Source organism: Haliaeetus leucocephalus, unplaced genomic scaffold (genome assembly GCF_000737465.1).
Source record: "Haliaeetus leucocephalus isolate CR32 unplaced genomic scaffold, Haliaeetus_leucocephalus-4.0 Scaffold156, whole genome shotgun sequence".
Taxonomy (NCBI): domain Eukaryota; kingdom Metazoa; phylum Chordata; class Aves; order Accipitriformes; family Accipitridae; genus Haliaeetus; species Haliaeetus leucocephalus.
Genome location: NW_010972592.1, coordinates 1,039,754 through 1,056,350, shown reverse-complemented (window position 1 = coordinate 1,056,350; position 16,597 = coordinate 1,039,754).

The following is a 16,597-nucleotide window of genomic DNA, read 5'->3' as shown; positions in this document are numbered from 1 at the left end:
GCAGGTTTTAAAATCTTTGAAATGCTATTTAATTTCTACAGCTTGTATTTTTGTAAATAAATATTTCATTTGTTGTCACTACCCTGTACAGTCAGTAAACCGTGTCTTTGTACTTCTGTCATTCCGTGTTTTTTTCCTAATGATGTGGGTGGCAGCCAAGATAGCAAATTCCTTTTGTTACCTCAGTATCAGGTGGAAAAATTAGAAGTTGGAGAGAGATCAGAAAAGAGTGACAGAAATTATTACAAGGCCGGGGAAGCTGTTTCACAAGGAAAGATTATAAAGGCTAAACATGTATGTCTTGGTTAAGTGCTGGCTAAGGACAAATAGTTTTGGACTTACTGTTTCTATCATAAGCTGTCCTGCAGAGCAGAGCTATGTGGAAAGAATTTCAGTCCAATTCATTGTTACAAGAAAAGAGAAACCCTGTGCTGAAAAATTTGGGCCTCTGCTATGACCTGCAGAGTAAGAAGGAAACCATAAACATCCTCCTGGGTGTTTAATGAAGAGGCCCAAGCTTTACAGGAGACATAATTCCTAATGTTTTACACTGTAGGATTCAAATCCTAGGGTGTCTGCCAATAACAAGCACTAACCATTTGGTCAAGTCTGCTATGCAATGATAAAGACACTTAACATTTGCTTGGCATGATTCATCTCTGAATCACGTTGCATCAGAAGAGACACTGGTAGGAGAAGGTTATTAAACTGCATAGACAAAGAGCTCTTCCAGTATGGCAATTATAGTGCTCATTTCCTAGTACACACACCTTATTGAACATGTCTTACTCTTGGTAGCATATTTGTCTTGGAATTATGTCAAAATCTTCAGATTAAGTCCTGTAATGGGTTCCAATAAATGACGGGTCTGAACCTTCTTCCCTCAGACTGAATTAACAAGTCACCTCTCTGATTGCATACTTCTCTCCAGAAGCATTATACCGAAGCATTTGTCAGCGAATTTGTTGCCAAACCTCATTTCAAATGACTGTCATTGTCTTCCATCACTCTGTCCTGAATGTTTTTCTGTATTGAAATTGTGGTCTGAGGAATTCTGGAGATAAAACCACCCTACAAAATCTTTCCAGTCCAGACAAAGCAGCAGCTACCTCCCAGTTTATCATTGTCAGAAGCGTATGAAGAGCAGCAGAGGCACAAGCTGGCATTCTGCATGTACAGGTCCATAGTAAAACCGTGGCTGATGAGACAGTGCATGAAACTTTGATATGTGGATGCAGCAGAGTCAAGGTCTGAAAAAAAAGCTGTAAAAAGGACGGCACGTGGATTTGCAATCCTAACATTTTTTTTCTAAGATTTTAAATGTGTTAAATTTGGGGGGGCTTAAAGTTTAAATATCAACAATACTGGGATACAGCCCAGTTGAAGTGGTTACTGTATATTCCTCATTACATAAATAGCAGCAGAAAAATGAAGCCAAAACGTCCCTTTGGTTTCTCTTTGGAGTGGTAGAGCTCCTTTCTGTCCTGGTCTGTTCTAGAGTAACGAACACATAGATCCCAGCAACGTGCTAAGCCAAGTGACTGACTTCTGCCATATGCCTGTTGTCAGTTTGTCGCTAGGAAGGAACTTTGCAAGATGCATTTCAACACAAATGTACTGACACACGTCCAAATGTGCAGTGGGTTTATGTAAAAGAAAACAAGGTCAGAGAAACATACCTTGTGCTTAAACAAGGTAGTAAAGTTTTGTATGATCCTTAGTCCTTGTGGGAAGGTGCTCCACAGACTTGTCTCACTCTGTGCAAAGGTACTCTTGCCTATGCAGACAGAATTACCCTTACTCTAAAAAGTTCAGTCATGCTGTAGTTACCGGCTGTGATCTTCATCCCAGAGTATAGCCTGTCGTGTACCCGGGCACAGGCCACTGACAGCCTTAAAGGTAGGAGTCCAGGTTTGACTTAATTGGATAGGTGTGGAAGTAAATGCAGAGGCCTGCTGCCTCCAGTGGCCTTTGGATCAAGTTCTTCATGCTGAAATGTCAATAGAATAGAAATGAAAAAATAATGTAATTGTGATAATTTCTAATATAACCCATTGTTCTGTGCTAGAAATTGTTATTGGCATCCCTGAGAACTGAGCACTGTAGCATCCTTCATACATTTCTGTGGCATTATCCTGAGCTTCCCAAGTATTGAGCCCTTATCCCAACGGAACAGCTCAGTGTTTCTGATCTGTCTGGCTGTGTTTTCTTTTCCAGCTTTCTCCTATGGCTGCTACTGCTCTCTTCCTCTTCACTTTGTGAACAAATTGCCTTGACTTACACATATCCCCTGAACAATTGCCCTTTCAGTTCCAATGAAGGCTGAATCCCAAGCCAGTATACTAAAGTTCAAAATCTTTGCCACTTTTGCAGGTCATATTCACAGCCTGATTCCTGCACTAAGAGAGATCAATAACACCAGACAGAAGATGAGCATGATAAAGCTCTCCAGTGCCCCAAGATTTAAATATGTTTATTCTCATTTCCATTTCTTTGGTTTAGCTGATGCCATGTTTTCCCCGCAACTCTGCAGGGTATTTGCAGATGAAGAAAGAAGGGCAGTTCATGAGTAAATCACAGAATACTGCACTGTCATATAATAACTACTGCTCTAATCTCATATTCAATAAAACTCATATAAACTGACATTTAATAAATCATAATAAAATACTACCTGGTCCTCTGCAAATGTTTTGCCTCATGAAAGTTGTAGTCCAGCTCCCAGCAGGGTCAGCTAGAAACTTCCTATTTCTTTCTGTCAGTATTCATTTGGCCCCTGAGCCTCACAACCACCAGTGAAGTAAATCTTAATGGGTTTAAGAGGGAGACACAGAGGGGTAAATACAACATTTTCAAACATTTATGCCTATATTTGTGAACTTAAATGCATGGGTTTAGCCTTAGCTGAATACTTGTGCAACTGTTAGCTACCTAAGCAATGAAAACCATAGAAAAGCCAAGAAGAACAACTTTCATGTACATAAGAAAAAGGGGGATGATTCTAAGGTTCCAAGTCATGGACTGAAAAATTTTGCTAAAAAGAAATTGTGAAATCATGCCCATTGTATGCAGAAGGTTTTCACATGGCATATGCATGGAGTAATGCTGGGTAATCTTAAATCTGTGTTTTCCTAAATTTAAGTGCTTGAAATTGCAACTATCCATATCATTTGACACAATTTACTCTGCATGTAATTATTGATTATTATATATTGGCTTGCAACCAATACCATGGTGCCATTTGAAATACAGCTTCCTGGTTTAAGAGATATGTTAAGTTTATATGTCATGTTGAGGAGTATTATTTTCTCCCATACCAATATGAGAAAATGAAAGAGATAAAAGGGCTTAATGTACCCAGTAGCTAAATCTTAAATTCCTCTCTGTTTCTTCTTCACTAATTCCATTCATTCATTCAGGCTCAATAGTCATTCTTATTCTTATATTTCATAGGAATGAATTATGGTAGTGATATATTACCTGACATAATTGAGTTCAAAACATGAACTAGTAACTGGAATTTTAGGAATTCATGTCAGATTTTCTCCATTTTATCAATATCTGAATCACAGGAGTTAGCTGGAGTTACAATGAGCAGATGATAAAAAGAGCTTCTGCCCAAAAATGTGGGTTTATGTCCTGACTAGATTTTAAATGTTTAAGGACTTGTCAAGGAGGCAGATGGGAGAACAAAACAGTCAATGAATATTTTATCCAGATCTTTAAGACTCTGGAGGTTTCTTTTTTCATTTACATTATTGTCAGCCACATTCATCACATCTGATACTTTTAAAGAATTCTCAGTAATGGTTAAAAAAGAGAAAAAACCAAAATTGCGAGTATGAAAAAGGAGAAAAGCTTAGGTAAGCTTAGAAAGTTGTCTCCAGCTCTCTGGGAATCACAGAAGAGACTGTGGCTTGAGCCTGTCTGTAGTAGAAGATAACCCAAATGTTTAATACCCAAATCATAATAAAAGCCTGCAATTGTGACAAAAGTGCCAGAATAGTGACTTAGCTTGTATGCACCGAGGGTTGTACAGAGACAGTTCCTGTAAATTCTGACAATGGGAATGTCACACCAGTTATAGAGCAACAAACTACAGAGAAAGATAATTCTCCAAGATGATTAATTTAAAGATGAGTCATATATTGCTACAGAATAGTCTCAGGAAAGTTTATATACATTTTTATTTAAAATGATTGTCTATTTGTTACCTGAATCTTTTAAAATTATACCTAATTGCTACCTCAAATTGTAAAATCTTCCTGAAACTACTTTGTTAATTATTATAACAGTCTCCACAAAACCAGGTGAAGCCTCAGTGCAGTGATTTCACATCAGTCATAAAAGTAATTATAAAATAGAGGTGCAGAAGGGTTAGCCAAAACCAGTATTGTAGCTACAAAGCAAAAACTATTGGGAAAATTAAGGAGAATGAGATAATACACTTGTACAATGGTGTAAGAGCTAAGGAAAGATTTCATGCTAAACTAACTTAAAATTTTCATAATGTGTTTTATTTAAATATAAGACAGGGAAATTCTGGTTTTTAGCTGGACTTGACCTTTACTTTCAAACTTGTTTGCACAAGATCAGCAACTGCATCTATTTTTACACTTCATTTAATACCAGATTTTCATACACCTACCTTCAATAGCACCTGATTACATAAGTTATCCTACTCCAACCAGTAAAAATAAATAAATAGAAATTAAAAAAATGTGACTTCAAAAATCTTTTCAATCCCTATTCGGCAAGACTCTTATATACCTGTGAATTCTCAGCACATGAAATCTTTCCATGCGTACTTGTGAGCTTGAAACATGTGCTTACTAAGCATGTGTGTAATTACTTTGGTGAAGCCTGAATACGTGAGGTTGTGGGCATGTGAGCTGTAACTGGGATGTGCTACTTGCACCTGAGTGCTGATGAAAAGCCACGATTCTCATATCAGCAAATCTGCTGTAAAATGATTACGTTTTAATTTTTTTCTCCTGACAGCTGAAGTGCAATGGGAATTGGTTTACAACTGGTCTGTCATACTCTCAGATTTTCAAGTAATGGTATGTTTTTAAGAACCTGAACTTTGCTAGTAGTAAGGTCATAAGAACAATTTAAACATAGGAAACTAAACTTTGCATTCGGATGTATTGCTGCAAAGTAATTTATTTCTAAAAATCAATTCCTCCTCCTCCACTCCCTTCTCCTTACAGTGGAGATCATCTACAAATCAGTGAATCCAGCTAATACTCCTTCAGCTGAATGAGAACTTGGCTAACAACTGTAGTTAAGACTCATTTAAACAAGGTGAGATCTATCAAGAACCTTACCATGCCTGGAACATATTCAGAGGGACCTAAACTCTCCAGTGAGAAGTGTGTTATGTAAGCTTAGAGATGGAGAAGTAAAGGGGTAGGAAGAGGTGGCTCTATCAAACAAGAAGCCCATACTCTTAAGATGGTTGCTGGAGAGGTTCATCATCTAAGCTGTCTTCAGCAGGTTTTTTTCCTCTATATGTTCTTGCAACAGGCACCCTTCCAGGTAACATTGGGATTATTTTTTGAAGTGTTTTAGGAAGCTTTCATCTTTAATAAAGGACAAGTGGATAAATCCGTGGTTCCCCTGAAGTCAGTAGTGAATCTCCCACTATGTTCAGGGAAAATAGAATTTCACACCATATTTTTATTCCCTGTACAAAACCACAACTACTAACGATTGTTAAGTTAATTTTCTTGCCTATAAACCTCTAGTGATCTACCTTGATGATGGAATTACTAATAGACAAACCTGTTACAGTAAAACTACTCTTTCAGTTTTCATCTGAATGCTAGCATTAACTGAACTTGAATCACTTTTTTCTTTTTTTCCTTCTCCAGCCCCAACAGAATGATTATTGCAAATGAACTCCCTGAATTCACTGAGCAATTTTCCTGTAGATAAAGTTACTGACTGGAACAAGGGGCTTGGCTGAACTTGTGTACCTGTTTGTCATATTTCAGAGCAAACAGTACTTGGGTCTACTTGCTTTTCTCAGGTCCATCTTTTATAGGATAAGCTTTGCTACCTTTACCCTCTCTGCAAGCAACCACCAAGCCCAATAGTGCATGTGTCTGTGGGCATGGTGAGGACACTTGGCTTCTATCAAACCTTCAACTTCAGGGTTGTGTGGTCTTTTGGTCATTTGCCTAAGGTTTCATTTGAGCCTCATCATCACATTAATTATGAAGTATTTGAGAAAAAAATAACATTATAGACCTTCATCTGAATCTATAAAGGAACTGGACTGCTTGATTTAGCGTTGTTTTCTTTTGTTGTAATGGGTTTGGATGTTTGGAATGGATCTAAGGAAATTATTGAAAGAATGCAAAGTCAGAGAAATAAGCTTTACTTTTAATTTTGAAACTGGTTAATTCCATAATTGTTCTTGGTTTTGTTTTGAGAGTGAGTTCTATTGAGTAGATCAGGCTTGTGGAGCTGTTCAGCCTCCTGCCTGATTGAGCCTCCCCATGCTTGCAGGATCTTCATTTGCTCCACAGGAATGGGGCTGACAGGGGGTACCATGGTGGCAGCAGGAAAAACAACTTGGCTTTCAATATCTGGACAGAAACATTTAGCTAGCCTGGGATTTGTGAAGAGCCAGCATGGAGGGTTTATGATGATTAACCAATAAATAGACAGACTGCTGCATTTTGTATAAGAGTTGGTTTTCAAGTTGCCTGTCTTCATTTCTGGATTTAAATATCTCATTACTGCCCCTTAAGAAGAAGAAGCGGGGGGGGGAACTGGAGAAAAATTAGAAGCCTGACAGAGGGATGTACAGTCATTTGGGGTTTGGGTGGGGGTTTCTTTGTTGTTGGGTTTGGTGGTTTTTTTCATTATTTGGAGATAATCTTGACTCTCTCAACCTCATTTTTCAGGTGTGAAGATTCACAATTCTAGAAGGAGTCAAAGTAGGATGTGTATGTGCATTACTACTTAAAATCTGACCCAAGGTTTTTAGTACTGTTGATAGCAATAAAGGAAACATACCCACATCTGTCTGAGATGAATGGTGATCCCACATACATGTGTGAGTTTCTAATGAAGCTCTATGGAAGCTCTTTCTGCCTTTAGAAGAAAATGTTTCTGTTTATCCTTAATAGAAATCCATTGCATGTAGCTATGTAATAGAATCTCTCATTTTTTATTTGCATCTGTTAGCTTTTTATTGCAAATAGGGCTCTAAATCTTACTTTAGAAATGAGTATTGCACTATATGTCAGTGCATGTGCAAAGGAAGCCATTAATAATGTTCGTTATGAAAACCTGATCATAAGTGTTTTTAGTCCATTAGCCATTCAGCTTTATTTATGTCCTCTTTCAGGAAGATTTTGAAGCCAGAATTCAAAAGATGAAGTTTGGAAAAAGAGCCACACATGAGGTCATAAAATGCTGTAACTTTCAGGATGCTAGAAAATTCTTTTCTTTCTTCAAGGTTTTCAATAACCTTTAGAAAGAGGAATGACTATTCATCATCTATTGCTTTGCCATCATTAAATTACAGTGCTTTTAGGAAACAAAACTCTGGTGAACCAAACTAAAGTAATCTGCTAATTTCACAAAATTAGAATGTATCCTACTTCTCCAGGCTGTTTAAATGTGCTGCAAGTAGCAGCTCTTACAGAATCTTAGTCTCTTCCCCTTAAGGCTTACATGATGTAATTTTATTCTTGAGTATTTGTCCTGACTGCCAAAATGTGTAGTTCTCTGATCCCTTTTAGGATACAAAACTTTTAAAATAAAATGCTGAAAAACACGTAGTCAACTTCCTACCTTCATGGACTTACTTCAGCTGACCTGCGTTTGTTTTCAGTATTGCTGAAAAAAATTAGGCCCTAGCTCCAAAATGTGCCTTGGTCCTAGTTTGCAAAAGACACCATCAGGAATAAAATTTTGCACTAAAAAAATCCTCATATTACGAGCTGGGTGAAAGCATAATCATATTCAAAAAGGAAAAGACTTTTTCTCTCTCAAATAGCAACTTGATTTCTCTCCCCTTTTCTTTCTTCCTAAAATACTGTGGGATTTGCATGATTTATAAATATAAGACTGCTTGTAGTTGCTGTTTTATCTGAAAATAAAATCACCTCATACACGGAGCTTGAGGGGGAAAAAAAATGTTTCTTACAACTTCCTTGGAATATAGTTACTGTCAGCTCCTGAGATTTCTCGTGTATGTTTACTGTTTTAATGTATCCCTGAAGCTACAACTTGATCCTGTTGCGTTTAGAAGTTGAGTTTGGGATTTGAAATGTCAGCAGAGGGGCTGCTCTCAATGCATCACTACTGCCATAGGTAGCAGTGGCTGTGGCAGCTGCTTTCAGGAGCTGCTGTTGTTCATATTTCACAAAAGCCTCAGGAAAAGAGGCTGTGTGAGAAATAGGGCAGTGTAAAAAAGAAATGGTCTCAGCTAATCTGTCTTCATCTTCAGTTAACATAGTAAGAGGCAAGTTAATTGTGTATGATACAAATTATTTCATGATGTATAGGGAGACTTTTTTTCCTATGATTTACATAAAAATGCAATGGTTAGCCTGATGTAATAATTTGGCATTCAGTGTTTTTTCGATCGTCTAACACTGAAAGGCTGAAGTGTTTGCATGAAGAATAGGTCTCTAACTTCTGAATTAATTTCTGTAGGAGACAATATGGATGCAATGTTTTTAAAGCTTAATTTAGATTCAAATTAATGTGAAGACAAGCTCCTTGAGTCACCTAGTCTTTCTCTGTGGAATCATTTCTAATTGAATGTTAAGATCAAAGTTTAAGTTTATAAGAAAGAAAAACAAGTGCAGACAAATAGTTATTATCTGACATCCTTATGAAAATTCATGACCTGCCGCTTTATCAGAGACCTTTTAAGAATTCTAATTGTGAAGTATGCATAACTATTAAATGGCTAGAGCGCTTCAGTCTCTTGATAAGAAGTGAGTTAAATAATTGTCCTGTTTAACTTGTGCTTGTTAACCTTTAAGGTCAACTAGTTTGAACATACGTTTAATGAAATCCTGGAGCCAGAATTTATGATACTGCTGCTGAATGTTAAATTGGACAATTTACATAAGCAGGACATTAACCTTCTGAGCACTAAATAGCATTTTAGCACTTAGCCGCTGGGGACAATAAGGGACATGTTCTATATATTTGTGATTAGCTTGCCTGGAAACTCTCATGATGACCAATTGGCCTACCAAGTTTAGCAGCATAATTAAATGAATGGACTCAGCCTAAGTAAATTATCAGTGCTGTGTACAGTATATCATTATAGTCCTAAGGAAAAAAAAAAAAAGATATGAATAATTTAATATTGCATTACTAATTTATCAATGCTAAGTGACTGTGAGGAGGCTCTTTGTAATTCGTTGTTTTAAATTTGATATTTGATTTACTGCTGGTGTGATTAAACTTGAACCTACTTCATTTCTTTATCAGAAATTTATGGTAACAGTAGACTTTTTTCTCAGGGTAATGGATGTTTTTTTCATTTTCTTCTGCTTTGACGATAATAGCAAATACAAAGTATTACATATTGCCAAACTTGTAATTAAGCAGTTTGTCATAACAAGGCTTGTGTGTCATCTTTTGGCTGGCAGATCTTGTAGCGGATAAGGGCAGCAGACTTGGAATTGTCAGTGCTCTGAGCTGGAGGAACAGAGTAATAGCTGCTTAGGGTACGTTTTTCTCCCTGAGCTGAAAGATGGAGCATGATATCCATGCTCTGCCCACCCAACTATTCTCTTAGGGCAAGTCAAGGCCATCTATTGCAAGCAAGCAACGTGGATTTTTTGGGGTAGGTGCTGTACTTGTTAGGACAATCGCAATTTATTCTGAGATGGTGCCTCTTGTCTGTCTCGTGTTAGGTGCTGCACAAACATGAATAATGACATGTTTTGAAGGACAAGTTAGGACCTGAGCCATTTCCCAAGGAGGATGCCAAGGAAGCACCTGGTTGCTTTTGTTCAGGTGCTTGCATTAGCTGTGAGATGCCTTCACGTGGATGTTACCTATGGTCAGGGCTCTGCAGGTGATCAGCCCCACACCTGCAGGCAGGAGCCACACTGGCAGGCAGCTGCCTTGTGTGCAAGTGCTGCACCTCCAGCTCAGCTCAGCATCTCCGCCTGAGAGGTTACCGTCGGTCAACAGAGATAGGAAGGGGACTTGCGTTCAGGGAACTGGAGCCAAACAGGAAAGGATGGATCTGACTGCCATTTCTGACAGTTGCCTGTACTGCCTGTAGATTGGGAAAGTGCAATTTTTGCAGCTCTCACTACCGGAAGGCATTGCCACTGGTAAAGTGCTTGCATTACAGTCTGATAAAAAAGGACACTGACTTAGGGGACTGTTCACTGAACAAAAGAATCAGGACAGTGATGGGCATGTAGTAAATTAACTCATGGATGTTTCAACACAGAGAAAATAGCCCCAAGATTTAGCTCTGGAGTTGTACAATAACGCTGGCAGGAAGATGTGATGGCATTGCTGTCCTTCCCTTACGGGTTGGAGGGAGGGAGGCTGCTGAGCTCCACTCTGTGTGCCCCGTGGACTTTGCTGAGGGTGCTGGAGTGGCTGAGCATTACTAGCAAGCCCAGGCTGTGTGTATATGTTGGTGGTGGTGGGGAAGAAGCACTCAAGATCTGTGATTTTCTGGCATTCCAGTGTCCTACTTCAAGTTCTGCACTGACCAGTTTCTTCACCTGTAGAGAAAGGATAACAACACTAAGTATGAATTTAGGCATTCTGTTGATGTGCCAGAGGAGTGTAAATTTAACCCACTGGTGAATTTACTGCTGGATGGCTATGATGTACTCACAGAGCCTAGATGGATGATGCCTTTGTGCTCATTCAGCTACACTCACTTCCCTAGCATCATTTGTTGTGCCTGAGAAAGTCATGATATGTGAGAAAAACACGATATAGCTCGTAACTCCGTGGATGTTCCTAGATACTGTCTCAGTAAGGAAGTGGTTCACATTTGTGGATGCTCTGAAGTTCCCTGGTGTCATCCAGAAGTAAATGAGCATGCAGTCAGTGTCTTAACCTTCCCTCCTTTTTATGTCTTTCTGGCAATGCATGGGATGAACAGGAAAAAAGCTGCTTTTCATTAGACAGAGGATCAGACTGGTTTCTTAAGTCCTACTTGTTCCAAGTATTTTTGGTAGCAGGGAAAAGGGAGGAAACCTATGAACTCTGGTCTCTGAAAGAGCACCTCTCCTTACAAATGTAGTTTTGGTTTCTGTAAGTGGTGGAGTATTCATGGGCAGGAACAACTTCACAAGATTCCTGCCTGTTTCCCTGGAAACCAGCTGAAATTATTGCTAAAGATGCAGTCCTGCCCTTGATATTTTTCTTGAATTTGTAAATATTTCTTGATTCAAAGTAGAATAGATCAGACATTCTGGGAAGCTTGTGACTGGTTAGGAAATTTTAGTGCTTTAAAAAAGACTTAACCAAATCCCTGGCTAGGCTTAACCAAATCAACAGGCTAGACAAATTACTTCTGTTGGTATTTTGGATGCAAGGGCTCTTAGCCGTTTCCTGGCTAGCTGATGCATGCCAGCCTTTACATTCTCACTTACTGATTACACTGTAGTTAGAAACTATTAATGATAAAATAGCTGAACAGGAAAAAACCTTAAAGCCATCAATAGACTTAATATGCCCGACCATATAATTCTGAGGATTATTCAAGGTGTCATCTGGCAGCTGTAGACATTTGGTAGACCTAAGAACCAACTAAGAAGGGAATTATGTGTTTTCAGTAGCCAGTTTGTCTGAAAAGAAAGCTCTTTCAATTGCTGATTGTTCCATATAGACAAACTTGGGTGACCCAAGTTCAGGGCCTTGTTGTGGCAGAGAAGTTCATGTACTGTTGGGCAAGTCACTGAGTTTGAATGCATCAGCTTCTGAGCCCAAGTCCTGCCATATACAAAATGTAGATAAGTGTTATCCCTCCTTCAAATAATTCTGTGAGGATGAATGCACCAGAACTGTGAGCTACTCTGGTGCTGCCATAATGAAAGCTGTATAAGTAATTCCTCTTTCCAGTAAATAGTAAAACTCAGTGGAAAAAAGTTAACTTTTGTGATGAAGAGGTTTCAGCCTGCTGCATAATAAATACACTTGCATCTGAGGAGAAAAAAAAAGGATGAGAGACAAAGTCACGCACCAGCCCTTTTTAGCCCCAGAGACTCAAACTGTTAAAAAAGATACATTATCGGCACAGCATGCATCTATTTTTCTGCTCCATTTTTGTGGCATCAGTGCTTTCAATCAACCGTCACTGGGACTACAAGGTGCAAGGGTCTTCAGAAACAATTTTAAATGAGCTCGTCTATATATGACAATCACCTTTCCCCTCCCCTGTTCCTCCTTCTGGATATTTGTCATTTGAGACATTTGTCTATACATTTTCAAAAGAGTTTTACAAATGCAGTCAAAGTTCTTGGCTTCCCATTACTTGCTGTAAAGGAGAGCACAGCCCATACAAAACACCAACACTGCAGCTGTACAGAGAGGAGAGTCGCAGGGGAGGTGAGAAGGGAGAGCTGACAGAGGAGGACAGAGAGGTTTGAAGAAAGTGCCTGCTAGCACCAGACCTTCAGTATTTTTATTCTTGTAGGAAATTGTTCGTAATAGGTGTGAAGGGAGCAGAACGTAGCTTACTCTACACTCAGGTTGTCCTTAATATTGTGTCTGTGCTGTTTTGTGGATCTGCTGTTGTACAGAGCCAGGGGTGTCGGTGTGTAAGTGACAGGGAGGTGAGAGAGGGACGCTGAGCATGAGACTGTTGGTTATATTACTCCCCAGGTGTTGCCCTTGTAGCCCTTTTTCTTTTCATCAGTCATATTTACTGGTCTGAAATGCTGAAGAGACTGGTGAGGGTGTTAATTGGTATTAAAACTAGGATTTTTAATTTTGTGATCACAGACAATAGGATTACGCTAGTGAGATTAAGTCTTGTTTGAATTAGGAACAGATGAAAGAAATGGTGAGTTCAGATAGTAGAGATGGAAAAAATTAAGGTGATGGTAGCCCACAGATAGTAGAATAGCACAAATCCACATGGGAAAAGATGGGTCTTTTTTAAAAGACTTAGTGGTTATCTCTCACTTAACCTCATCAGCTTTACTCATGGCAAGATTAATTTACACCTCTTCTGTTTTTCTTCTTTTCACACTGTTCGAATTCAATGTAATTGGACAGCTATGTGGTTTTGGGGTCTGATTCCCATCCAAGTGAATTTAGCCTTTCAATTTTTCTCCTTTGGTAAGCCTAGAAAATCTCCTACCTCCCCTCAGTCTTATTTTAGGATGTTTATCTTGTTTCCACTACATTGGAAAACTTGTGCTCTGGTTCAGTTGTCTTTTTTTCTCCTCTCCATTAAGAAATGTTTTAATTCTTCTGAAGCAGACAATCCCTCTTAGGGAAGTAAACTCACTCAGATCTGTGAGCGTTACACCAGGTGATATGGAGGAGGAATAGAATACCTTTTTCCCCCCCCATTAAATATGTGACTTGATTAAGTAGAAAGACAGACTTTTCCTTCAGTGGACCACTTCCCATAAGTCATGGTGCAACCTGTTTTGCTTAAGTCCTAAGCTATTTGCAAGTATTTAATTTTTCTAGTTTTAAAAATGCAGCAGATATATCATTTGAGTGCATCAGGTAAGAGATTTTTCATCACACCTTTAAAATTGCCTGCACTAATTCACAGCTACAGGAAGCTGCATATTTAAAGTTACTGGCATTGCTTTGTCTTCACTTTCATATGCATTTTAGATTCCCTGTTTAATGATACCATCAGTTCCTTAAATATCCCTCAGGTTCTATTTAAGCATGCTAATGGCACTATATATACAGAAACTGATATACATAAAGAGTTGTTTTGTGTTACTGGAAGCAATGGAGTCTCTCTGCATCCTTCTCTCTTCCTCTTACATTTTCTGCTTAGTAAAAGGTTGTATATACTACTGCTAGTTAACAGCTGTATGAAATTATATGTTTTTAAAAAGCTTAAAAAAAAATCTAGTCTTAACTTCTGAAATGAAATAATCTGTGTAGCACTGTGACAGACTGTTTGAAGAGATTTAAAAATTCTTTCAGCCTGGCTGTAGCTGTAAGACATCTCCTCACAAAACAACTGTTATCTTTTAAGAAAAAAGAAAGACATTTCTCTGGCATGTTTTCCATACAGACATTCATAAATATAATCCCTTCTGTTGCTTTGGTAAGTCAATCATGCTAACAGGTACCAGTTATTCAGTGACTGCCTTGGGCTAAATAGAGCAAGTGACAAAAACACTTTTAGGTTGTCATGTGTTAATGTAAAATGCCCCCAGACCCCAATGCTTATTCATCTTCATCTAGTTGACTAATGCTTTTCCCATGTTGTTACATGTTGGTAAATTAAAGAAGCCTTCCAGACAGTTCTGTCAACAGTTTACTGAAATGTACCTCATTAGTGAGGTTGAGCTGTCACATGAGTGTAATTTAATCCTATTGAATTATCACTCAAAAATGCTTGAATACTAGGTCTTTATATGGTGAGAAAGAAGTTTTTCTAGGAATACTGTCACATTGTAAATTGATTAGATGTGAAGCATGCAAAGGAAAAACCCCAGAGTTTGGTGTTTTTATACTTGCAGTAAGACTTGAGACAGCTCTTTCACTGCATCTTGTATTTTTGAGAACTGCATAGAGCCAGGTGCAGTTCTTTTGAGCATTTGTTTCATATCCATAACAAAGCTGGGAGGCTGAGTGCCATGCTTAAGATGGAACATTATTTTTCTCACCCAAATGGGGGGGGAAGCAGAAATAGTAAGGAACTAAAAGCACAAGGATGGATTTAAATTAGTAGCACAGTAAATCATACGCATTTAGTACTCCTTTTAGAGAACACTGGGCACTTTGAAATCCTTGGAATCAGTTCTGTGTTGTTAGACTAATGCATGTATGATTTAATCCATGAAGTCTAGGATCTGGTTCCGTATGTGTCTGGGTGCATGGGGTCTTTAAGCACACTCTGCTCCTACTGAAATCACAGAAATGGGCACCATCCGCAGACTGAGCGTGATATGCTTGGGAAAGCTCAAACCCAGCATTTGTCTGAAAAATCTGTTTATTGAAGTAGAGCACTTCCTTGACTTACCATTTCAATAATCCTTTCATTAGAACTGGTTTGGGAGAACTCGGGAAAGAATTTTGAACCAGAATGAGAGACAAGGGTAAAATCTGCCCAATGATGGGCTTTCCTGGGCCATGGTGGATCATAGTTCAGAGGCCAGCTACACTGCCTACACCCTACCTATATGCTCAAAATACTAGATGATCAGATTCATAGCAGAAACTGCAAAAAATCATGGCTACTTCACAGGAATGGTCTTTAAATCTTCTGCAACAGGGTAATGGTTTCTTATTCACCCCAGCAATCACTCCCAAGCAAAGGAGTGGCAATGGATGAAGCGTGGTGTCTGCATGTATATTTGTCCATTATTGACAAAGAGGGAGGGGAAATGGAGCGGTGTCCAGCAGCTCACCTTGCTGGAGAACATCCCACAAGACTTCTGCCACAGTGCAGGAAAGCTCACCTACGTGCAGTCCTCTCCCCACTGAAGGTCACCAAGGAGTCTCTGTGGAGCACGTCCTCTGTGCTTGAGGCCAGCCCTACCTAGTTTCCTCTCCTGGTAGCTCTGCTGGCTTTACATATTTAATGAGATTTTATGGTTTTAGGCATTGTAAATTATATTCGCTTTCTCAGACCTCTAAGACCTTCCTCCACCTACCCTCCCTTACCTGTCAAGTTTCACTGGGTATGCTTTAAATTCCGGAGAGGAGAATACTGACTTTGCATAACATAAATGAAAGAGCTGGAAAGCATTACATTTTCATACAAATTACATGAAACCCCCAAGATTCTGTCCTTGACGGGAGACAGCAAAGCATCAAGTGTGCAGAGAAACAACAGCTTTGGGTTTGCGTGGGCAGGGAATAACATTTCATGTACTTCTCATAAGGAAAGGAAAACTCCTGTGCTTTGCAGGTAGCAGTTACTGGGGAAAGCTGGATTCTACTTAGTCTTCTAAAACTAAGAATGCTTGCCATAATTCTACACAGGAAAAGTTGCACATGTCTGTGGGAAGTCTGTCTAAAAAAAAAAAAATTGCAGCAATTTCTCATTTGGACTTCTACGCCTGTAATTTATTCCTCAGTGGAGCAAGCGCTCCCTTTCACCGCGCATATCAAACTTTTCTTCTGCAACAGAGGCTGCTACAGGCAAAGCATTTTCGGTGATGAAAATGCAGTGTTACATCTTGTGTATGTGGCTGAACACAGCAGCTGAGCTCAATAGACTACTACTGAGAATGTGTAACCTGTATGGAAAGGTTTTCTTTTCAGAGTTACTGTATCGGAGGTAAAGAGATATTAAGACTGGTGGATGGGGTTATCAGCAGAAAACTAATCACTTCGTTGCCACTCCTAAGACATTATTGCCACAAAGGCAGTCAACTTTGGTCTTTCATCACTCTGTATGATGCAATTGTCTGATCAAAGTTTGTCT